This window comes from Saimiri boliviensis, chromosome 2, assembly GCF_048565385.1.
Source record: "Saimiri boliviensis isolate mSaiBol1 chromosome 2, mSaiBol1.pri, whole genome shotgun sequence".
Lineage (NCBI taxonomy): Eukaryota > Metazoa > Chordata > Mammalia > Primates > Cebidae > Saimiri > Saimiri boliviensis.
The window spans coordinates 114288461-114314694 of NC_133450.1; the positions used below are offsets into that span (position 1 = coordinate 114288461).

The window sequence follows — 26234 nt, forward strand, 5'->3', positions numbered from 1 at the left end:
CTTCTGTAGTTTTGGTCTCTTTCTGCCCTTAATGACAAAATGAGTCAATTTCATACCAGAAAGCATTATTTCATACATGTTTTGGAACAATTCAGGAAGTTTAATAGGGAGGGTGTTGTGCAAATTTTGAAATGTAATTTGAAAATATTATGAAATCTTTGACTGCTTCAAGCTGCTCTTTGATAAGGGTTTGTGACAGGAACACACTGGCAAATGAAATAATTGTCCAATATATTCCTTGGCAATTGCTGAGACTTACTTTCACTTGTGAGAAATCAGCACAGTTGCATGTTCACATTCTCTACTTGTACTAGAGTGAGATTCACTGTTTGCATTTAACACATTGTGAGGTCTAGGATTTTTGTTGCTGTATTCATTACTATGTTTATACTCTAGTGAGCACTTTTGAACCATGCATTCATTTGTGTGATCTGGGGATAAAACACAACACATTAGTAACAGTGAGAAATGTAAATTTTATTAACAGACAGTAGCACACAAAGATGTTAAACTTGTTAAAAGGGGCTAGCTACACCCAGTACTGCCTCTAAGACTGTGGCTAGTGTGGTGATTATTAAGAGGATAACTGGATTGTGAAAAATCCTAATCAGTTTTGCATTTAAGTGTAAGGTATGTGGGAATAAAACAATTTCTCCCTAACAGCCAAATCCCCACTGGACACTTGACCGATTGATTGCCTGAGAACTCTATACTGTTAGGTCCTTTAATGACATGGTAGGTAGAAAGTCATTCCTTTTAATAGGAAGTTTCTAGTTGTATCCATTCATTCATCAGCATTAATTGAATGCTAAATGTATGCCAACCCCTTTATTAAACGCTGGAGATACAAAGATGAATAAGATTCAGTTGCTCCCCCGGGGAGCCAGCTTATGGTCTATTGGGGAAGAGAGAAATATAAACTAAGTTATAATTCATTATGCTAAGTGCAGGGCTGGAGACAGGCCAGCAAGAGCAGCCGCATGGTACTTGGAGATCATAGACAGAGTGGTGGGAGCATAAATTATAAGGTGAAAGGTGAGGCTAGAGGGGTGGGCAGAAACTAGATCCACAAGGCCGAACTGGCTGGTTAGGAACCTTGGAGTTTGTCTTCTAAGCCTCAAGGAGCCATGGAGTGGTTTTTAACAGGGCAGTGATAAGGACAAGTTTATGTTTTAGCGAGATAATTCTGTGTGCTGTGTGAAGGCTGGAGGTGATGGAGGTAAACCTGGAAGTAGGGAGACTAATTAGGAGGCCGTTGTGATTTCTAGCTTAGGTATAATGAGGGCGTAGGCTAGGGAATGGCAACAAGGTTAAAGAGTTTGTGACACATTCAAGAAGTAAAGGAGATAAAATTTTCAGTCCTTGGTGATTGATCAGGGCTGAAAGTTGGGTTAAGATGGAGCCAAGGATAATTCTTAGTTCCCTATGTTGGGCTTCTGAGGGTGTGGAGGGAAAAGAGAGAGTTGTGGGGTGGGCAGGAGAGGGGGATTGAGAGAGAGAGAGGAGAGAGACTGAGTTTAGGAGAGGGTAAAATAGGGCATATAGAAGATAAAGCATTAAGTTTGGTACAAATTGAATTTGAGGTACCTGTGAAATACCCAATTAGATCTAAGAATCTAAAAGCTTGAGGGTGTAAGTATGGAAGTCATCAAAATGGGTGGTAGCTCAAACCACGAGAGTGGATGAATTCACCTAATGTTGAAGTGGACATTTTAACAAACAGGTTGAAGAAAGGGAGTGCCATACAGGAGACAGCAGACAATCAAGAAATGGTCAAAGAGGTGGCAGAAGAGCTGTGGTAGTGAAGTGCTTTGGAAGCAAAGACAGCAGAAGATATCCAGGAGGTCTGATCAGTGGCATCAGACCCAGCAGGGACAGACCAGACTGTGTCCACTGGATGCAGAGGAATGCATGATGACTTTGGGAGAAAACTGTTTCAAAATAGTGGCGGGGGTCCATTGCAGTGGTTTTGGAAGTGAGTGGAAGATGAGAAAGTAGAGAGGAAATTTCTTCGTTTGAAGCCATTGTGCCAAGAGTTTAAGATTTCCTAGCTAGAGAAGTTCTGAGTCCTGAGAAGGTTGCAGGTGTTTAATGTGTGTGTGAGTAGAGAGAAGGTGAAGTTCATTGGAGTTGATAAGTATAGGCCTTGTGGGTTTTATCACCCATAGAGGACTTTGAAATTATTCTAAATAATGACAAGGCCTGGGTGGGACAGAGGCAATGAGTCAGGTACTAAAATCTTCAGCAAATGAGAAGGAGTTACCTGGAGGCTGATAGGTTACAGAAACAAAGAGGGAATTGAAAGGGATGTAACCAGATGACAGGAGTTGAAGGAGCCAGGATTTTGTATAAATACAGAAGGGCAGTGTGTTAGACGTACAAATGGGGGGTGAGGAATAGGAAGGATGACCTCATTCTCAACCCCAAGGTGGGGTGTCCAGGAGACTGCATGTCATCCAGTGGGGAAGTGGACCCTTGGGATTTGATTAAGGCCAAGTTCTGTGAAGTAGGCAGGATGTTGTTAGTCCTATCATGCAACAAGTTCTCGAGGGTCCAGTGAAAGGTTAGAGAGGAAAGAGGAGTAAGGTCAAGGAGGGGATGGTTTGAGCAGCATGAACATGAGGGTGTGAGCACAGTTTTGGACATAAGACAGGGATGTGAAGTGTGGTGGGATTAACTGGCCTAAACCCTTCAATAGACCTTTGGGATTAAGTTGCTTTATGTTTCCCATAGGCATCTAAATATCAGCTGATGACCACTGACCTGTTCCAGGCTATGTGGCTCCTGGGACCATATTCTTCCAGCATTACAGAAGGAGGTTAAGTGGGTTCCCAAGCAGCACCACCCTCAATGGTCAAGGTTTTAGTACTGGACAGGGAGTTAAGAAACAGGATTTTAGTCCTAGCTTTGCCTCTACCCTATTTATGGACTTGGGCAAATCACTTAACCTTTTAAGGCCTCACTTTTCTCATTTTTAAGTGAGGGGAAGGCCCAGTAGTCTCTAAAATGGTAACTGATCCCATTTGTTCTCTAGTTTTCTTCCATCAAATGTGGTACTTACGGTACCATTGTGGTATCATTACAGCACTCAGTAACCCTTTGGTAATCTTTACCGAGTTGTACCATCCTTCAGGCCCAGTCACAGACACATACATTCAGCAATGCCTGCTCTCATCTTACCCTATCTGGGACATTCAAGAAGGACCATGTCCTTACTGTGTAAATACATAGGGGTTTCTTCAGTATTGGCCTTTTGGCCAGCCATCCATCCCTGTCACTCTGGTCATTTATTTTTTGTTTTATTCTCTACTTTTGAAGAATAATGAGCTTTATTATCCGAAGAGCTTTAAAGTGGTTTTATAAGTAAAGGCAGGAACTCTTGTACACTGATACGAATGTAAATTAATTGGCACAACCATATGGAAAAGGGTATATAGAGATTCTTTAAAAAATTAAAAACATAACTACCATATGATCCAGCAGTCCCACTTCTGGGCACATAGCCAGCGGAAATAAAATCAGTATCTTAAAGAGATACCTGCATTCCTATGCTCATTGCAGCATTATTCACAATAGTCAAGGTAGGGAATCAGCCTGTGTCTGTCAACAGATGAATGGATAAAGAAAATGTGATACACACACACGCACACATGCACACGTGTGAATATTATTTGGCCACAAGAAAGAAATCTTGTCATTTGCAATAGCATGGGTGATCCTGGAGGACATTATGCTAAGTATAATAAGCCAGCCAAAAAAAGACATATGCTATATGATCTTACTTATATGTGAATCTAAAAACATTGAACTTATGGAAGCAGAGGGTAGAATGATGGCTTCCAGCAGGTGGGACAAATGGGGAGATATTGGTCAAAAGGTAAAAAGGATCAGTTGTACAGGATTAATAAGTTCTGGAGATCTGACATATAGTGTGGTGACTATAGGTAATAATACTGTATTGTAAACTTGAAGTTTGCTGAGAGATCTTAAATGTTCTCAACACACACACACACACACACACACACAGCCACAGACACGAAGGTAACTATGGGAGGTGATGAATATGTTAATTAGCTTGATTGTGGTAATCATAATGTACATGTGTATCAAAACATCATGTTGTATCCCTTGAATAGACACAGTGTTTATTTTCAGTTACACCTCAGCAAAGCTGGGAAGAATTCTTCCTAGTGAAGGAAATGTGTCTGTGTCATTCTTTTGAACATCTCTTTCAGGAAATACTGCATGTGCAATGAAAAGAGCATAGAGTTGGGCCGGATATAGTGGCTCATGCCTGTAATCCCAGCACTGTGGGAGGCCGAGGTGGGCAGATTACTTGAGGTCAGGAGTCTGAGACCAGCCTGGTGAAACCCCATCTCTGCCAAAAAATACAAAAATTAGCTAGGTGTGGTGGCTCATGCCTGTAGTCCCAGCTGCATAGGAGGCTAAGAGAGGAGAATCACTTGAACCCAGGAGGCGAGGATTACGGTGAACTGAGATCCGCCATTGCACTCCAGCCTAGGTGATAGAGTAATGCTCTGTCTCCAAAAAAAAAAAAAAAAAAAAAAGGGAAGCATGGAGGAGGCCTGGGCTTAATGCATCTGTGATCTAGTTCAAAGGTGTATGCTAATTTAATACAAGGCAATAAAATATTTAGAAAAGTTTTTGCTTACATTTGTTGGACCATCTTTTGTGTTTGCCTACATTTGGATAGGGCTGGGAGAGAGGAGAAACTTACTCTCCTCTTAGCTTTGCCCTCCATCTTGTTTTTATGTTTTCTGGCAACAGTAACTGATAAAAGTGACCTTCCCAAGCCTAATGAGACAGCAAACTAAAGAATGAAAAAGGGAGGATATAAATAGCAATGAGGACCAACATGGATTTTTTAAGGTGTTTTCAGAGCTGCTAGACTCAGTAATTGGGTTGTCTTATGAGACTTTTAGTTGCTTTATAAAGAAAAATATGATAAAATAATATTAAACAAATAAGGCAGCCAAGCTCTGGAGCTAGTAAAGAAGTCTCTATTTGTGATTTGAAGAAGTAATCTTATTTTTTCCCCCTGATTCTAAGACCACTTTGAAGGAACAGAAGATACTGTAGATCACCTATTCTCCCTCTTTCTCTCTCCCTCTCTCTCTGTTTATCTGTAACACGGTCTGTCTCTGGAGTGCAGTGGTGCAATCTCAGCTCACTGCAACCTCAACCTCCTAGGCTCAAGCCATCCTCCCACCTTGGAAGTAGCTGGGACTACAGGTGTGTGCCACCACACTCAGGTTAAATATATATATATATATATATATATATATATATATATATATATATATATATAAATTGTGAGGGATATAGAATAGATTCCCAAATATCTGTACAAAATACACACCAGATGATAAGTCAGATGATGACAGGTGGTAGTTTCTGTATATGGAAGAAACTTCTCTGAGTTAAGCAAGATGATAAAGAGCATATTTAAATTTTTTTTTTTTTTTTTTTTTTTTTTTTTTTTTTTTTTTGAGACGGAGTTTCGCTCTTGTTACCCAGGCTGGAGTGCAGTGGCGCGATCTCGGCTCACCGCAACCTCCGCCTCCTGGGCTCAGGCAACTCTCCTGTCTCAGCCTCCTAAGTAGCTGGGATTACAGGCATGCGCCACCACGCCCAGCTAGTTTTTTTGTATTTTTAGTAGAGACGGGGTTTCAGCATGTTGACCAGTATGGTCTCGATCTTTCGACCTCGTGATCCACCCGCCTTGGCCTCCCAAAGTGCTGGGATTACAGGCTTGAGCCACCGCGCCCGGCCTTAAAATTTTTGTTATACTTCATAGTTTTAAAACATTTTCACATGTTATCTTATTTGTACCCATTAGGTGAGGAGGATTGGCATTAAAATCCCATGTCCTACATGAAGAAATTATGAGTCAGCATTTGACCAAGCTCAAGGAACTGAGTGGCAAATTGGATAAGAATCTGTTTGCTGACTGTTGCTCCAGTAGGCTTCCTAATACTGTCTATTGTCTAGAAATAGATAGCACTGAAAAGTTCATTATTTACAAATGAGTCAACTTTGCTTGTGTGTGAGAACATACGCAGTTCTCCAGGAATGCTTTAAAGTGTCAGCTCAAAGACTGATACGAAAATATTTGTCCATCTAGCATCAATCCTGCAAAGACAATTCTCTGAAGACACCTTATCAAACAAATTATGACTACCTTTGTAGTCAAAGAAACAATAGAAATTCAAGTTTGTGTTGTCATGATAATCTAAGACATTTTCAGAAATGGTTGTTTTTGCTTTTATCAGGCTCAAAAAGTGAAAAGTGAGATAGTGGCTCCCATATACAGGAATTTTGAAACTATTAACTTTGTCAGGTAGAAACAAAGAAAGCCATTATACCAAACAAAAGAGAGTCAACACTGCCTGGCACCAACAGATGGCAGTATTGGTTATGTACTGGACTCTATTTTCTGTTAGTGTATGGTAGACTCATAATTTTTTTTCTTTTTTTATATAAAAAAATATGGAACACTTCACGAATTTGTGTGTTATCCTTGCACAGGGGCCATGCTAATCTTCTCTGTATCGTTCCAATTTTGGTATATGTGCTGCCGAAGCGAGCACCATATATTTTTTTTTTTGGAGATGAAGTTTGGCTCTTGTTGCCCAGGCTGGAGTGCAATGGTGCCATCTCAGCTCAATGCAACTTCCGCCTCCCAGGTTCAAGTGATTCTCCTGTCTCAGCCTCCCAAGTAACTGGGATTATAGGCTTGTGCCACCATGCCTAGCTAATTTTGCATTTTTAGTAGAGGTGGGATTTCTCCGTGTTGGTCAGGCTGGTCTCAAACTCCTGACCTCAGGTGATCCGCCTGTCTCGGCCTCCCAAAGTGCTGGGATTACTGGCCTGAGCCACTGCACCCTGCCTGAATTGCGATTAATTTTTAAGGGGTTTTTATGACATTATTGGCCTCATGTAAGGTGTATGGAAAGTGATGCTAATAAGAAACATTCTATTTTTCCAAGTCTTACTGACTTTTAAGAAAGTAAAGATGATAAAAGGTGAAGCAACAATGATGACTTCTCTAAGTATACAAGAGAAAAATCACTTGACACCTGAATGCTTCTGAATGACAAACTGCAGACCACGTAACACATGTAAACTACTGTCCCAATGCAGCTAACAATACATAGCAAGATGAAAGAAATGTGATTGAGGAGATGGAAGAACTTTGGAATTTGTTACTGCATAAAGCTCTGTCAATATAAAAAAAGGATGCCAATTAGGTTAATATTAATTTAGGAGAAGGTTTGGTCTGGTGAAAATGGATGATATCACAGGCTTTATGACTCTTCAAATCAGCAGATCATCCATGTGAGTTGTCACTGGTAAACATCTGACATAACCCCTGAGGGGCTGTCAACTCTTGTGGAGTCACTATTGAGGGTGTTGTTACTTACCACAGGTCAATTTTAGGAAAAGATGTGCAAATCTAAGGAAGATCAATGAAAGAAGAGGAAAATGGCTGGTGTTGAAGCTCTCAAGTGTCACCCACCTATTTGGTGGAAACTCATATAGAGACTACAGACTTAAAATAAGTCACTTGAGACTTACAGACAGCTTCTTGATACCTAACCTTTATATAATAAATTTTGAGTTCATCATGCTGTTAGGTTTTGGGGAAAGCATGGCTAGTTGATTTCATAGATTTCCTTTTTGCACAGCAGTTTTGATACCTGCCCTTGAAAATCTTTAATCAGAAACACTTAATGGGCAGATTTTTATCAGTTTGAATTTCACCATCTGTGCTTCTCTGCTTGGTGACAAAGATGTAGTTAATGAATAGAATGGCCAAAAGGGGACAAGAATATAATAAGATGAAAAGCAGATGACCCGTTGGCAATCATGGAGGCTGGCTTGTGGTGATGGTAAAGGTGCGGGGTGCCCGTACGTAGGTGTCAGTGCCTCCCACTTGGTTGGTTTACTAGGAAGCTACTTCAGCTTCTATTGAATATATATTAATAAGAAAAACTAGCCCATAGCTGGCTAAATTCTCATAGAATGAGGTGCCAGTGTATGAGCTGAGGTCACCCATGAAATTCACAGATTTAGTAGCTTTTCATTTGCTGTAGCCAGTGATGGAATTTTCAGTTCTGTGCTGTCATCTTGGCCTGTGATGTCCCCACCTGCACACAGCTCAGCAAGAAATCTTTGTTATGTTTGATTTCTCTCTCTTCCTCTTCTTCATTCCCAAATTGATTCTGACCCTGAAATGTTTCCCATTATCACCTGCCACTGCTCTAGTTCAGACCTTGTTACTTGAGAATCAGTGTAGTAAAAATTTGGGCTTTGGGTTCAAACTTGATTTAAGAACCTGTTCCTTCTACTCACTACCTTTATGACTTTGGGAGAGCCGCTTAACTTCTCAAAGCCTCTGTTTTCTTAGGCAGAAAATGAGGGTAGTCTAGTACCTGCTTTGTGAGGTTGTCTTGAAGATCAAATAAGACAATACAAGTATAGTGCTTAGTGTTTAATACGTGTTAGCTGGCTGGGCGTGGTGGCTCATGCTTGTAATCCCAGCACTTTGGGAGGTCAAGGCAGGTGGATCACGAGGTCAGGAGATCAAGACCAGCCTGGCTAACTCAGTGAAATCCTCTCTCTACTAAAAATACAAAAAATTAGCCTGGCATGGTGCAATGTGCCTGTAGTCCCAGCTACTCGGGAGGCTGAGGCAGGAGAATCAACTTGAACCCGGGAGGCGGAGGTTGGAATGAGCCAAGATTGCACCACTGCCCTCCAGGCTGGGTGACAGAGTGAGACTTTGTCTCAAAAAAACAAAAAACAAACAAACAAAAAAACATGTTAGCTATCAGGACCTGTATTATTCTAATGGACACTTCACTGTTTTTCATTTCTCTGATCTTTAGCTTCTGCAAGTGGTTTCTGCTACTGCTACCAAAGGTATTTTCTTAAATCACTGTTTGGATTGTATTACTCTCAGGATTTTACACACACACACACACACACACACACACACACGGATTTTGGATATTTGTCCCCACCATGGGGGCAGATCCCTCATGGTTTGGTGCTATCTTTGCAATAAGTGAGTGAGTCCTTACAATATCTGGTCATTTAAAGGTATGTGTGGCACCTCCCTCCTGACTCTCTCTTGCTTCTGCTTTCATCATGTGATGTGCCTGCATCCCCAGCAGATGTTGACATTATGCTTCCTGTTCAGCCTGCAGAACTGTGAGCCAATTAAACCTCTTTTTTGTAAATTACCCAGGCTAAGATATTTCTTTACAGCACTGCAAGAATGCCCTAATACACATACACTAGCAGCAGCGACAACACCACAATGAAATCCTTTCATGGTATCACATTACCTATAGGATAAAATTGGTCTATTTTGATCTCTTACAATTGGGTCCCATCCTGCATGGGCTATCCTGTTGTGTCCAGCCTCATGCCCTCTTGCATCCAGTTGTCAGCCTGTACTCCTCCTCGACATACTCCCTCTGTGCACACGTCGTGTATGTTTAGCTTTCTCTCCATCTTTGACTTCATGCTACTTCAGTTTGGAATGGACATCCCAAATGCTCTCACCTATTCATTCTTCAAGGCCCACCATGTCAGACTTCATACCTCTTCTTTTCTCCTACAATGTTGTTTGTATTTCTGTTATACAACTTCTTTCTTCCTGCCTTAAAAGAGTTACTGAGTTATTTTCATGTTACTGCCACCAGCATATTCTAACTTTGGTAATGTAAGGAAGCTGTTTTAGAAATCTTTGTATTCTCTATAGAGCCTAACTTGTGGGTTGGGTATTTGTAAGTGCTTAGAAAATAAATGCTGAATTGGATAAAATTGGCCTCATTACCCCTTTCCAATTAAAAACCAATCTAATTTGCTAATTCAGAACTTATTTATGAATGTCTTTCCATTTTAACTTTCAGTAGGGATCAGTACATAGCATGGTATTGACATTAGATGAATGTATGTGCTTTGAATTAAAATCCTGATTGGTTAGATTCCCAGGCAGGTTGACTTTTTTGGTTGCTAAGAAATCAAGTAATAGAAAGATATCACTCCATTAATCATTTGTCACCTGCATGGATGGAAATGTTTGCGCAGATACTTTTGAGATGAAGAGTGAGGACTTAGTTCATTGAGGGAATCCTGGCACAGGATTTTGAAGCCTTTAGCCATAGAGCGGTGAGAAACTATAGCAGAGTGTTAGGAAAGGGGCCATGAGGATGAGGTCGAGGTGATAATCAAGGAAGGCAACTTTGATGATGAGCCCTGTCTGTCATGTATTAGTTCTGTTAAAGGCAGTGAATCCTGCCCTGAGGGAGGGAGGAAGTACTATATTTCTACAGAAATACTTTGCAAGGAAATGCACTCCTGCACCTTCACTTTCTACCTTGCCCTGTGTGATAAGAGGTGGAAAGATATTAACAAAGAAAGATGTATTAGTCCCTACTTTATGGAACTTTCTTATTCTGAAATCGTATCAGATTAGGACCTCAAAAGATTGTATTTTGCTCCATTAGACTCCCAGTTTGGTGTTCTTCATCTGTTTTGGGCCACTCGTATGTTGAGGATATGATGCAAGTTATGAACCCATTCCTTAGTTAAATGCAGATATACTCTAAAATTTTCATATAATTTCAGATAGTTTATTGACCCTCCCAAAGTCTGTCATTGTAATTCCCTGTTCAAATTCTGTGCTTGCCAACTGTATTAGTTTTCTATTTTGCTTAACAGTTAGTGACTTAAAACAACACAAATTTATTATCTCAGTTTCTTTGAGCCAGGATTCTGTCATGGGTAGGCTGGGTCCTCTGCTCCAGGTCTCACCAGGCTGAAGTGAAGGTGTCAGTGGGCGCTGTGATCTCATCTGAGGCTGTCTTCGCTGAGGTCCTCTTCCAAGCCCATTGAAGTTGTTGGCAGAATTCATGTTCTTGCAGTTCTAGGATGGGGTCCTCATTTTCTTGCTGGCTATTACCTGGGACTCTAAGATCCTAGAAACCCTTCTTCAGTTTGTAGTGACGGGGCCCTCTTACAGTATGGCACCTCACCTCAAAGTCAGCAGGAGAATCTCAGTCAGTGGGCTCTGACAGAGTTTCACATGTTATGCAGTGTGATCAAGGGAGTGACATACCATCATATTCGCAGGTCCCACCCATACTCAAGGGGAGAGGATTATCCAGAGTATGTAGACGAGGAGTTGGGGATCTGGGAGGTCAGTTTAGAATTATGCCTCCCACACCAGCTCTGCATTTTGTTAGTTTTCTAGTCTTAGTGTTATGACACACTGATAAGTAGAGATAGGTTGTAAGAGATCACAAATAATATGTTAGCAATAAAGTACTAGAACTGATAATTTTCTTCCAATAGGAGGAGATTCATGGTTATCCTTTAAGTGAGGTCATTCACTTTTGCTGCTCTCTTGAAGGGAATAGAAATGGATGGAGTTGCTGTAGCCCCTCTGTGGTGGGCCCCCAAGATATCCATGTTCTAATTCCTGGAACCTGTAGCTATTACATTATATGGCAAAAGGGATTTTGCAGATGTGATCAAATAAAGGATCTTGAGATGGGGAGATTTTCCTGGATTATCCGGGTGGGCCTTAAATGTTATCACCAATGTTCTTGTGAGAGTGAGGCACAGGGAGATTTGACTACATAACAGAAGGAGGTGCTGTGACAGTGGAGGCCGGAGGTTGGAATGACACGAGGAAGGGATCATGAAGCGGATCCTTCAGAAGTGGAACAGCTAGGAAGCAGATTCTCCCCTAGAACTGCCAAAGGAATTGGCTCTGCTGATGCCTTGAGTTTAACTCAATGAAACCGATTTTGGACTTCTGGCCTCCAGAACTGTAAGACAATAAATGAGTGTTGTGCGTTGTTTAAAGCCAAGAAATTTGTGGTAACTTGTTTCTTAGCAGTCCTAAGAAATGAATATACCTCTTAAAAACTGTTTATACTTCTAGATATACTAATGGAACACCATTATCCCACATCTATGATGTCTATGTTTAAAAAAATATATTGCACAAGGACTGGCAAGCTGATGGTTACTAAGATTTGGGGATAAAGTTGGAAGAGGTCAAACAAGATGGGGAATATTTCTAAGGATCAAATGTGATTGGGGTAAAGGATTAATATTGTGCTATTGCAGAGAGGCAGTAGGCCTTTGAACAAGAGTTCAAAATAAATAAAATAATAAAAAATAATTGAAAGAAACAAAGAATGAAGGGATTAAAAAGGGAACAAAAAATGAGGAAATGAAGATGAGGAGAAGAGAGAAGAAAAACAATAAGGAACGGAGAAGGACAATTTCGCCACATAGCTGTGCTTCATAAACAGCTTGTGACAAGTGGCTCCTGTCTGGGAGGATTGATGGCTCAGGGCTGCACCTCTGGGAACTGAGACACCTGCCTGAGGTCAGCATCATGACAAAGCTGTTTCTTCTCCACGGCTCGGCGGCAATGTCATGAGCAGCTTGCCGCTGCCTCTTGTGGCTTCAACTGCTATGTCTGGGACTCCAGACCCAAGAATCTCTTCCTTACTTTAAAATAGTTTGACGGAGGAAAAGATACAGAGTACTTTTTATTTCACCAAACCTAACTATTTTCTAAAATACCCTTGATAGAGGCCTTTTTAAAGTAAAATGATGGACCCTAAAATAGCTAAAAAACTCACAACAAGCCGGGCACGGTGGCTCAAGCCTGTAATCCCAGCACTTTGGGAGGCCGAGGCGGGTGGATCACGAGGTCAAGAGATCGAGACCATCCTGGTCAACATGGTGAAACCCCGTCTCTACTAAAAATACAAAAAATTAGCTGGGCATGGTGGCATGTGCCTGTAATCCCAGCTACTCAGGAGGCTGAGGCAGGAGAATTGCCTGAACCAGGAGGTGGAGGTTGCGGTGAGCCAAGATCGCACCGTTGCACTCTAGCCTGGGTAACAAGAGCAAAACTCCGTCTCAAAAACAACAACAACAACAACAAAAACTCACAACAGGGTTCTTTTTTTTTTTTTTTTTTCCCAAAAAATAAACAGCTGTGGGGATGAAGGACAGTACTGCCTCTTGAACAGAATGCAGAGGGGAGTGTATAAACAGTGCTTTTGGAGACTTCGATGACTCAGAAAGTGTTCCGTAGGACTAAGTACTTATTTGAGGGAATTATTATTATTATTATTATTTTTTGAGACAGAGTTTCACTCTGGTTGCCCAGGCTGTATTTAGAGGAATTCTTACTTCACTAGCAAGCCCATTTCCCATTTCTGGTGACCTCAGACTCTTTTATGAAGCCAGACCTGTTACCTCATTGGACAGGTTGTTCAGGTGAATTTCAAGTATTTGCAGAGGCCAGACCCTGCCCTGGCTTTTGCCCCTTCGTATAGACATAACACTGTCCAGGCAGCCCCTGCACAAGGACTGGCAAGCTTATAGTTACTAAGATTTTGATCTATCCCCCACATTTCGCTACAACCATTGGGTTAGTGGGCCAATGTTAGAACTAATTTAAAATGTCAGTCTTAAATAAAGCCTTTATCCTGAGCGCTCCTAAAAGTCAGTAAAAAAACCCCAAAACAAGACTGTTGGAAAAGTAGTTTTAAAAGTGACTCTATGCATAGTGTGTTGTTCTGTCTTTGAGTGACCTCTTTGACTGACCTAGATTCCATGGTTAGCCATGTGCCAGTTCCAGGGAAGACGTGTGCAAGTTGCTAATTCCTACTTTGTATCTCATTTGCATGTCTTACTAAAATCAGAAGATCCCCCCTCTGCCCTGCCTTCATTTGGAAGCTCCCTGATATTCACAGTCAGTGTGGGGGCCCTGCTTGTTCTTATACTGGCTTATGGACTGTCTGTTGAGAAAAATCACTCTGCAGCCTGTATTCTGATCATATCACCTGTCACATTGCTTCTGACCATCAGTCACATTTGTCAAAAAAAGTGGCAAGTGGCTGGGTGTGGTGCTCACGCCTGTAATCCCAGCACTTTGGGAGGCCAAGGTGGGCAGATCACAAGGTCAAGAGATCGAGACCATCCTGGCCAGCATGGTGAAACCCCATCTCTACTAAAATTACAAAAATTAGCCGGGCGTGGTGGCACACACCTGTAGTCCCAGCTACTTGGGAGGCTGAGGCAGAAGGATCACTTGAACCTGGGAGGCGGAGGTTGCAGTGAGCTGAGACTGCACCACTGCACTCCAGCCTGGTGACAGAGCAAGACTCCGTCTCAGAAAAAAATAAAGTGGCAAGTACTCCAAGAGCCTGGAGAAACTCATTGGTGGGTGGCTGTTTGTGATCCCACATTTTTGTTCTGCTGCTAGCTTCCTGCTCCTGCTTTCTCCTTGCACCAGTGTAAAACTCAATTCATTCATTCCTGGTGCCCTTTGCACTTAGCTATCTCATACTGTTGGTAGAAGGTCCTTCCAGCCCCATCCCAGTTCTCTAGTAAGGTGTCATTTATTGTCTCAATGGGTAGCATCATGGCCTAGGCTCAGGTTGGATCAGCCTGAGTGAGTAGCTAGAATCCGGGTAGTAATATAAACATTAGAAGAGACTTCAAAGCTCATGTAAAATCTTTCCCTCCAGCCACCCAAACTGTCTCCTATTCCAGAGTACTTGAGCACAGATGCTGTAGTTCACATCACTCATCATAGACGGTCCTGAGCAGTGTAGATGGCAGTGGGGAGCAGTCTAGATGATGGCTCTGGGCCCCATTCTGCCTTAGCCTTGTGTCCACTCCTCACTTCACTCTTTTCTTCTTTTCACTCCCATCAGTTTTACCTCATAAATATGCCTCCAGGATCTGCCCTTTCTCCACTGTTTGCTCACCTCTCATGGAGAGGTGCTAACTAGATTTCTGTCCCTCCTGTGTCTTGCTCTTCCAATCATTCTAAAATCCTCCCCACACCGTATCTGCTGATTTCACGTAGCTGCCTAAAATCCTCCTTTGGCCCTCAGTAGTCTCCAGGGTGAAGTTCAAACCCTGGGTCCTCTGAGGTGTTTCCCAGCTGGCTTGCCCCTCACCTCCCCTCCTGTCAGACATGACTTTGGCATTTCCTGGCCAGCTGTGCATTTCCAGATGTCCCTGTCTGTGTGTCTGCTGTCTCCTCTCCTATCCTTCTCTACCTAACTCTTTCTCATTCTTCACATTTGGAATCTGAACCCCAGTATGAGTATAGTGCCCCTTTTCTGTGGTCCCATTGCAGCCTCTAGCAGAATCCTTAAACTCAACAGCACGGTGGTGGTAGAGTCAGTTGGCCTTGGCCCCACTAGACATGTAGCCCATGTATTATGGGACTGATTGGCATCAGCCAGCATGAACACCTATAAATTCGTTCTGCACTTTATAGCTTCATCTCAGGACATCACCTGCCACCTTCCTCTCTACTCTCAGAGTAAGAACCACCTTCCTAAAATTAATCGTTCACTCGGATTCTGGACTCCTCATGACTCTGTTCCATGTGTTGATTATACCTTGTATTAATTCTTTTTCTCCTCTCTGGGCACCTGCCCACACCTCAGATTTCCATTATTTCCTCCTCTGTATCCCTTGCCTGATCCTGCTGCTCCCTCCTGTTCCCTTGGTTTAAGAACCCAGGTACCACTACTCACTCTACCCCACTCCTGCTTTGAATGCTTTACAATCTGACTTCTGGACTGTCCACCTTCTTCATATGTTTCAGTGATTTATTTCTTTGCACATTTATAGTATCATTTAAAATAGTACATTTTAAAAATTCAACTTTTACTTTAGATTCGGGGATACACGTGCAGGTTTGTTACATAGGTGTTTGGCATGATGCTTACTTTTTTTTTTTTTTTAAATTGAGACAGAGTTTCCCTCTGTTACCCAGGCTGGAGTCCAGTGGCGCAATCTCAGCTCATGGCAACCTCTGCCTCCCAGGTTCAAGCAATTCTTCTGCCTTAGCCTCCCAAGTAGCTGCGACTACAGGCGTGTGCCACCATGCCCAGCTAATTTTTGTACTTTTAGTAGAGATGGGGTTTCACCATGTTGCCCAGGGTGGTCTCAATCTTTTGACCTTGTGATCTACCCACCTCAGTCTCCCAAAGTACTGGGATTACAGGCGTGAGCCACCGTGCCCTGCCCCTATGCTTACATTACTAATTTGAAACACAATTACATTTACTTGTTTCTGTTTTGTTCAATCTTAGGGTTTGTTTTTCCTCATTTTAGTTTAATGTTATTTATTAAATATGTTAAACATTTAGCTTGTTCAAAATGGAGAAGTATATTAAGAAGGGTAATTAGAAAAACCCAGCCTGGGCTGGGCGCGGTGGCTCACGCCTGTAATCCCAGCACTTTGGAAGGCCGAGATGGATGGATCACGAGGTCAAGAGATCGAGACCATCCTGGTCAACATGGTGAAACCCCGTCTCTACTAAAAATACAAAAAATTAGCTGGACATGGCGGTGCGTGCCTATAATCCCAGCTACTCAGGAGGCTAAGGCAGGAGAATTGCCTGAACCCAGGAGGCGGCAATTGCGGTGAGCCGAGATCGCGCCATTGCACTCCAGCCTGGGTAACAAGAGCGAAACTCCATCTCAAAAAAAAAAAAGAAAGAAAAACCTAGCCTGTCCTTTCCAAAGCATATAGCCCACCCCTTATAGATATCCATTTTCCATACATTTTTCATTTATCTTTCTGGTATTTCTTTTGCAAAAATAAACAAATATATGTAGTATATACATTTTTATTTTCCACCTTTATGCAAAAGTAGCATACCATATATTCTTTTCTACACTTTTCTTTTTCACTTAATTATAATATATCTTGGAAAAATCCTTTCATATCTACTCAGAGATTTGCTTATCCCTTTTTATGATTCATAGAACTCTATTGTGTGTACATAATTTAACTGATTCCCTTCTTGGTGGATGTCTGTTTTGTTTCCAGTCTTTCACAATTACAACTAGTGCTACAATGAATAACTATTTCATATATTGTTTTTTATTTGTGAAAGTTTATCTTATGGATGGATTCATGAAAGTGAGATTGCTGAGTCAAAGGAAAAATGCACATGTAATTTTGTTTATTGCCAATGCGTATGTAAATTTTTAAGATTTTTTTCCATAGGGTTTAAAGCAATTGATGGCAGATGGCACTTTGGTATAGTCCTTTTTGGTATAAATTTATGGGGTACAATTGTAATTTTGTTATATATGTAGATCACATAGTGGGGAAGTCAGGGCTTTTAGGGTATCCATAATCCAAATAATGTAGACTGCACCCATAAATAATTTTTCATCATCATCGTCCTTCCACCTCTCACCCTACTGGGTCTCCATTGTCTGTCATTCCATACTCTACCTCCATGTGTACACATTATTAAACTCCCACTTACAAAGAAGAATATAGGGTATTTGTCATTTTGTATCTGACTCTTTTCACTTAAGATAGTGATCTCCAGTTCTATCCATGTTGCAAAAGACATGATTTCATTGTATTTTATGGTTGAATAGTATACCATTGTGTATATATGTCACATTTTCTTTATTCGATTATCTGTTGATGGATACTTAGGTTGATTCCATATCTTTGCTATTGTGGATAGTGCTGTGATAAACTTATGGGTACAGGTATCTTTTTGATTTAAGAATCTCTTTTCCTTTAGATAGATACCTAGTCATCGGATTGCTGGATCAAATGATAGTTCTATTTTTAATTCTTTGAGAAAGTTTCATATTTTTTCCATAGAGATTGCACTCATTTAAATTTGCATCAGTAGTGTATAAGAATTTCTTTTTCTCTACATCCTTGCCAGCATTTGTTACTATTTTTTTCTTTTTGATAATAACTATTCTGACTGGTGTAAGGTGATATCTTATTGTGGTCTTAATTTGCATTTCTCTGATGAATAGAGATGTTGAGCTTTTTTTTTTTTCACATACCTGATGACCATTGATATGTCTTTTTTTGAAAAATGTCTATTCATGTTTGTTGGTCACTCTTTAATGGTGTTGTTGGGATGTTTTTGTTGGGTTCTTTGAGTTTCTTGTAAATTCTGAATATTAGCCCCCTGTCAGATGCATAGTTTGCAAATATTTTTTCCCATTCTGCAGGTTGTCTGTTCATTATGTTATTTATTTTGCTGTGCAGAAGATTTTTTAGTTGGATTTGTCTATTTTTGTTTTTGTTGCTTTGCTTTTGAGGTCTTAGTCATGAATTCTTTGTCTAGATCAATGTCCAGAAGAGTTTTTCCTAGGTTTCCTTTTTAAAATTTTTTGTCCACACAATCTGTTCCCATTTCTTAGGTTTTCTTCTAGTGTTTTTACAGTTTTTAGGCCTTAAGTTTAGTCTTTAATCCATCTTGAGTTAAGTTTTGTGTATGGCGAGAGATGGGGATCCAGTTTTATTCTTCTGCGTTTGCCAATCCAGTTTTCCCATCACCATTTGTTGAAAAGGGTGTCATTTCCTTAGTGTATATTATTTTTAGTTTTTTTCAAAGATCAGTTGGCTGTAAATGTGTGGCTTTATTTCTGGGTTTTCTATTCTGATACAGCCTTTTTGATGTGGTCAGAGTTTAATGATTTGTTAAAGTTTCAACCTTAAAAATACAATAGGTGAAACAAACATTTATTAGTTCGTCTAAGCCTTATTTCATTGCTGGTCTTCTGATCATTGCTGATCAGGAGTAAGGTGTCTGGGTATGAAGTGGTAAGAAAGGGGGGTCAAATCAGGCAGCTTCTGGTAGGAAATCACCCTGTGTGACATAGAGTCACATATTTACCATACTTTTTCAAGGGTTGTTTTGTATACCTGCTTATTTTCTGAGAGTTCAAAAATTATTCAAGGGAAAAAATATTTAAACTATAATGTGAGCCCATATTCTCAACACCAGACTGCAGTGGCAGTCTTACGCTTAGTAATATACAAGCCTTATATTCAATACATAGTCATGCTTTGCTTAACGATGGGGATACATTTTGAGAAATGGGTCATTAGGGTGTAACACCATAGAGTGTACTTACAAAACCTAGACGGGTATGGTCTACTACATACCTAGGCTAGATGGTTATACAATGGTTAAGTATTTGTGTATCTAAACATAACTAAACATAAAAAAGGTAGAGTAAAAATACAGTATAAAAGAATAAAAATGGTACATTTGTATAGGGCACATGAATGGTGCTTGCAGGACTGGAAATTTCTCTGGGTGAGTTGTTGAATGTGAAGGCCTAGGACATTACACTACTATAGACTTTATAAACACTGTACATCTAGGCTACACTATATTTTTTAAATTTTCTTTCTTTTAGTAATAAATTAATATGTTAACCTTAGCTTACTGTGGCTTTTTAACCTTATAAACTTTTAAATGTTTTAAAGCTTTTGGACTCTTTGTTATTACACTTAGCTTAAAACACATTGTATAGGTGTACAATTTTTTTTATATCGTTATTCTATAAGCTTTTTTCTATTTAAAAAATTATTTTTTTAAAACTTTTAAACTTTTTGTTAAAAACAAAGACATAAACACACACATTGGCTAGGCCTACACAGAATCAGGATCATAAATATCACTCTCTTCTACCACCACATCTCGTCCCATAGGAAGGCCTTCAGGGGCAGTAACAGGTGTGGAGCTGTCATCTTCAAGATAATAGTGCCTTCTTCTGGAATGCTTCCTATAGAACCTGCCTGAGGTTATTTTAGAGTTAACTTTTTTTTTAATAAGTAGAAGAGATATACTCTAAAGATTAAAGGTATAATATGGTAAATACATAAGCAAAAAGTAACATAGTAGCTTTTTATTAACAAGTATTATGTACTGTGCATAATTGTATGTGCTGTACATAATTGTATGTGCTGTACTTCTGTATGAATGGCAGTGCAGGTTTGTTCACAGCAGCATCACCACAAACACATGAATAATGCATTGTGTTATGACTTTAAGATGGCTATGATGTCACTAGACCACTAGGTGATAGAAATTTTTTTAGCTCTGTTATAATCTTATGGGACGACCATTGTATATGCAGTCTGTCATTGACCGAAACATGTTTATTTGGCTATATTTATAGAATTGTTGCAAATGTGTGACCTGCAACTAATTGTAGTGGTCCACTGACTTTTGGAAAGGATTCTTAGAATCTGTATGACTTTCACCTCTAGTTTTTATTGACATGAACCAGCTTATATGCCAATAAATGCATCAAAAGGCCTGCTTTCCTGATGGGGAGAATATCATCACTTATTTCTTCAGGTAGGATATCATGTTTAGAAGTTCCTACCTTATAGTCTTGTAGGTAAGCTTAAGTTTTTTACATTTTTAGCAAAATTACTTTGTAATACACATTTTTCTTTTTCTACTCCCTGAAACTTACTGCTCAGAATAAGACAAAATTTTGACTAATTCTTTTTTTAGATTGTACCAGTAAAAATTAAAGTTTAAACAACCAAACACTGAGAGTGGAACTAGGAGACAGGAATTCTCACTCCAAGGGCAGAGGCAAGGTCAGAAATGGTGACTAAGCCAAGAGAGGCAGCAGTTCTAGTCAGGCAGCTACTAGAGTGGCAGTTTCTAAAGGGCACCGGGAGGAGAAAAGCCTCCTACACAATGACCTACACAATGAACAGAGAGAGACCCAGCCATGGTACTTGAGTGTGTCATCTTGTTAAAAGGCACAGGATTCATTTGGGCTGATAATTCAACATTGATTCTAAAGAACCTGAAGAGTCTTCTAAAGACCCTGAAGAGTCATCTAAAGATTTGCTATGCAGCTGCTGCTTCCTTTGTGAAACACACCTGTAACACTTTGATGAGAAATTTCTGAATTGAAATACTAGAAACTCTCCAGCTGGCAGCCAACTGATGTCTCTTTGATGTGAATTGATGTCAGATTTCCTACTGGGCACACCATTTATGTCACTCTTAAAGGGTGCAGAATATTAAATGGAGATTGTCATAAATCCTGAATAAAAAAGAAAGATTTCTCCTGCAAAGCCAGGTTAAAGATACAATTTCTTAGACATGTTGACACTAAAATATAGTTTTATAATTAAATTATTTCAGACACTCTTCATATTATAAACGGTTCCTAAAAAGATCTGCCATCGTTGTGTTATGTTATGGTTGATAAACTTTGCTAGCTATTTTTTCTCTTAGAAAAGTAGGGTGTTTGGAGGCTTTCCAGTTAGTTTGTTGACTCCAAATTGTTTAGTCAATCAGTTTGCTGAGACATTGGACTCCTAGGACATTTCAGGGATTTATTTGAGTATGAACATAGGGCTTGCAGTCAGGACTATCTCAGAACCTCCCTTAGTAGTATTTCTGGGCTGGGCGCGGTGGCTCATGCCTGTAATCCCAGCACTTTGGGAGGATGAGGCGGGTAGATCACGAGGTCAAGACATCGAGACCGTCCTGGTCAACATGGTGAAACTCTGCCTCTACTAAAAAAATACAAAAAATTAGCTGGGCATGGTGGCGCATGCCTGTAATCCCAGCTACTCAGGAGGCTGAGGCAGGAGAATTGCCTGAACCCAGGAAGCAGAGGTTGCGGTGAGCCGAGATCACGCCATTGCACTCCAGCCTGGGTACCAAGAGTGAAACTCTGTCTAAAAAAAAAAAAAAAAAAAAAAACAGCAGGAGTATTTCTCTTCTTCAGAGTAATTGATGCTAATTCTTTTAGTGTTTCCACCTGGTACCACCTTCTCAGATGGAGCCAGTTAGTGGGCATTCCAAGGTGCCCATCACCCTATTAACTGAGAATGGAACTTACCTTTCATTTTCGGGTGGGGTGTCAGTATTGGGAAAGTTATAAAAACCAGAATGTAAGTACTCACAGAAGAGCAAAGTCAATCAGGCTCTTCATGACTTGCAGTAGTGTCAACCTAAAACCCTCATCGGAGATCAGGTCTAAGTTAGCATCTCCTATCCATACCAGGGTAAGCCTGTGTTATGAGCCTTCATGTGGCTTTTATTTCCCTGATTTAACCAATCACAGGTTGTAGAGTCAATGACTTAAGAATGATTATAAACTAAGGCATTTTCTCAACAAACATTAAAATTACAGCTAACAGAGGGAGTAGAACTTGGAGGAAAAAAGTATATCATTGGGAATATTTGCCATTGACACTGTGTATGATGCAAGAATTCTGCCCATTGAAGTCCCCTAGATATTGGAAGCAGTTAGCATTGATTCTGTTCTCATTTACTAGAGACAAGGAGAATGCACAAAGGGTATGCATTTCAGTGCCCTGGGCAGGGGAGGATTGTACTGGAGAAGCTGTTTCTAGCTATGGATAGCCTGAAGCTCATCAGCCTGAACCCCTGCCTTTACCAGGACTTAAAGCATTTATTTAAAAATCCTCTGTCTACATTCTTTGCATTGCCCAACCTCTCATCCACTAATGAAAAGCATGTATTCATGCCATTGTTAATTCATATAGATAGACATTTTTATTACTCTAGTATTGTTTTCAGTAGATTATCAGCTTGAAGTCTGAGGGCCAAGGGATTAATGCAAGTGGTCTATGTGTTCAGTTTTAATGATTTCTGTAATTTGAAGAAGTAACAATGGCTTTTTTTTTGGATTTAAGCCTTTTTATTGTGGCAAAAAAAAATGCCACATATTTACTATCTTAACCATTTTTGTGTGTCGTTCAGTAGTGTTAATTATGTGCCCATTGTTGTACAGCCAGTCTCTAGAACTCTTCATCTTGCAAAACTGAAACTCCACATCCATTAAACAACTCCACTTTTCTACCTTGCCCCAGCCCCTGTTAACCACCAATTTACTTTCTGTCTCTACCAATTTGACTACTTTAGGTATCTCCGAAAAGTGAGATCATACAGTAGTTGTCTTTGTGTGACTGGTCGATTTTACTTGGTATAATATCTTCCAGGTTGATCCATGTTGTGGGATTGCTAGATCATATGGTAGTTCTACTTTTACTTTTTTGAGAAATCTTCACGCTGTTTTCCATAGTAGCTTGTACCATTTTACATTCCCATCAAAAGTGCACAGAGGTTCCAATTTCTCTGCATCCTTGCCAATACTTTGTTATTTTTTTTTTCACAGTGGCCATCCTAATGGACATGAGGTGGTATCTCATTGTGGTTTTGATTTGCATTTCTCTGATAATTAGTGATGTTGGACATCTTTTTATGTGCTTGTTGGCCATTTGTATATCTTCTTTGGAGAAATGTCTACGCAAGTCCTTTTCCTATTTTTTAATCAGGTTATTTTTGTTGTTGTGTTAGGAATTCTTTATATATTTTGGATATACATATAACATATATACATACATGTTACTTTTTCCTCAGATATACCTTTTTTCTGTGTTCATTCCTATATTATGATTCTATTTCTTCTTAAATATCTTTGATCATTTTAAACGTACTCATTTTATAATCTTTTAAAGTATTATTTTTAAATTCTAGTTTTTCGCTGCCAGTTTTCACATTTCTTGTGTCTGCTGATTCTCATGGTGATTTGGTTTCTTACAAAATTTGTATTTTGTGGCTAGGTGTGGTGGCTCACACCCGTAATCCCAGCACTTTGGGAGGCCAAGGTTGGCAAATCACCTGCGGTCAGGAATTCGAGGTCAGCCTGGTCAACATAGTGAAATCCTGTCTCTACTAAAAATATAAAAATTAGCTGGGCATGGTGGTGTGTGTCTGTAATCCTAGGTGTCTGAGGCAGGAGAATCTCTTGAACTTGAGAGGTGGAGGCTGCAGCGAGCTAAGATTACACTACTGCACTGCAACCTGGGCAACAGAGCAACACTTCATCTGAAAAAAAAATTTTTTATTTTATTTTTAATCATGAGTTATCCTTCTTTTTTTTTCTTTTTTGAGACAAGGTCTCACCCTGTCACCCAAGCTGGAGTACAATGGCATGATCACTGCTCACTGCAGCCTTGACCTCCTGGGCTCCAGTGATCCTCCCGCCTTAGCTTCCCAAGTAGCTGCGCTGACATGTGTGCACCATCACACCCAGCTGATTTTTTTATTTGTGAAAACAAAGTCTCATCATGTTGCCCAGGCTGGTCTCAAATTGCTGGCCTCAAGTGATCCTCTCTTCTCGGCCTCCCAAAGTGCTGAAATTACAGGCACGAGCTGCTGTATTTACATTACAGCCCTTCAATGGTATTTTTTTTTCCCTGTAGGAATTTAGTGCATTCTGAGTTGCAGCGTTTCATAGAGCAATTTTGCATTCATTTCTGCTAAGGCCTCAGGGATTCCGCTAATTCAGGACCAAATTTTATATTTAATTTCTTAATTTGGGATTCCCATATTATGCCTGGTACAATATTGGGTTTTATTTCTAACAGAAGAATTTTTTCTTCCTACCCAGACCTTCTGTCTTCTTGCTTGCTTCTTTTTCCCGCCAGTAAGCACTAGTCTCCTTTTCACATTGGTCATCCTTGTGCAGGTCACAGCCTCATCCAGGTATCTCATTTCCAGCTCCCACATTTGTCCTTCCTCCACATGATCATGAAAACCCCCAGCTCTACAGAGGCTAGTTCTTATGGCCTCTGTAGAGCTGGAGATTTGAGGACTGGCTTAGAGTTTCCCTTTTTTTTTTTTCTTTTTTGAGACACTGTCTTGCCTTGTCACCCAGGCTGGTGTGCAGTGGTGCAATCATGGCTCACTGTGGTCTGGACCTCCCTGGCTCAAGTGATTCTCCCACCTCATCTTTCCAAGTAGCTGGGAGTACAGATGTGCACCACCAAACCCCACTAATTTTTGTATTTTTTATAGAGATGGGGTTTTGCTGTATTCCCCAGGTTGGTCTCTAACTTCTAGGCTCAAACAGTCTGCCAGCCCTGACCTCCCAAAGTGCTGGGATTGCAGGTGTGAGCCACTGTGCCCAGCCAAGTTTGCTTTTTAAGACTCACTTTTTTTTCTTTCAGGCTGAGTGGTTCGGTATTATTTTTTAATGTGTTGTTTGTGTATGTCTGTAATTGGGGCAGGGGGAAGTAAGAGTTGGGCTGAGTTTACCCTGCTGCCAGAACTGAAAGCTAACCTAAATTCCCTCACTGAACATTCATGGACTTTGACATTCATCAATATCCTTTCCACTGCCCCTTTTTATCTTGCCTTTTTCTGGAGTATCTCATACACACCCATGGCTTTGTTTACTTGCATATGTTGCTTATTTCACATCTATGTGAGCTACATAGAGACAGACAGCTTCCCCAAACTCAACCAATAAATATATATCGAATGCCTACTGTGTACTGGAATCTTCTGTAAACTCAATAAATACATTTGGAACACCTGCTGTATACTAGGCATTGCAGATATAACAATGAACAAGTGAAAGTCCATGCTTGGTAGCCAGTCTCCAAGATGGCTTCCAATCCCCCCATCCCCACTGTATTCATCCCATTGAATGTGATTAGATTTAGTGACCCACTTCTAATGAATAGAATAAGGCAGTATGTGACTTAGCGACTAGGTCTTAAAAAGACATTGTGGCATTATTATCTTGCCTTTTCTTGGATCAGTCTCTCTGGGAGAAGTCAGCCGCCATGTCTTCAGACAGCCCTGTGAAGAGGTTCACCTGGCAGGAACTGAGGCATCTTGACATGTGGGTGAACAGAGCACTCTCCAGCCCCTTCAGATGACTGCAGCCCTGCCCCACAGCTTACCCATAGCCTCCTGAGAGAACCTGAGCCAGACCACCAACCCAACTACTCTTGTATGCCTGACTCCCCCATCATACATATTTGTTGTTCGAAGCTGCCAAGTTTTGGTGTAATTTGTTATGCAGCAATAGATAACTAATATAGCATCTAAAGATTGTATTTATATGACGGATAGACAGCAAATAAATGGCATAACTGAAGAAAGTAGTGAGTGCTGTGAAGAAAACAAAGCAGCATAGGGTAAAGATGTGTGGCTATTTTACCTAGGATTGTCAGAGAAGGTGCTTTGTTTGGCCTGCATAGCATGTTTTAAGGAACTTTAATTTCAGACCTTTTAGATTGGACATTCCTCCATATCCAGATGTTGAAGAGAGAGGTGGCATATTGCAATGGTTATGAGCATGGTTCTGAAATGAAATTGCCTGGGTTTGAATCTTGTCTCCTTCACTTACAAGCTAGGTGATATTGGTCAAGGGATGTATTTTTCTGGATTTATTTTGGCGTCTTTAAAATGCAATGAATAATGATATCTACTCTTATGGTTGTTATTTGGCTTAAAGTGAATTTACATATGTAAGGTAGCTAGAACATAGCACTGGAATCT

The 26234-nt window shown here is 40.4% G+C and overlaps 1 protein-coding gene and 1 non-coding gene across 2 annotated transcripts in view; one reads left to right on the forward strand and one right to left on the reverse strand.

Moving 5' to 3' along the window:
• Positions 1-26234, forward strand: part of GPR176 (G protein-coupled receptor 176) — a 130042-nt gene that overhangs the window by 52173 nt on the left and 51635 nt on the right. The window lies entirely within an intron of this gene.
• On the reverse strand, positions 6505-6611 carry LOC120361428 (U6 spliceosomal RNA). Its single transcript, XR_005577621.1, has one exon. It is a non-coding gene; the product is annotated as a U6 spliceosomal RNA (small nuclear RNA).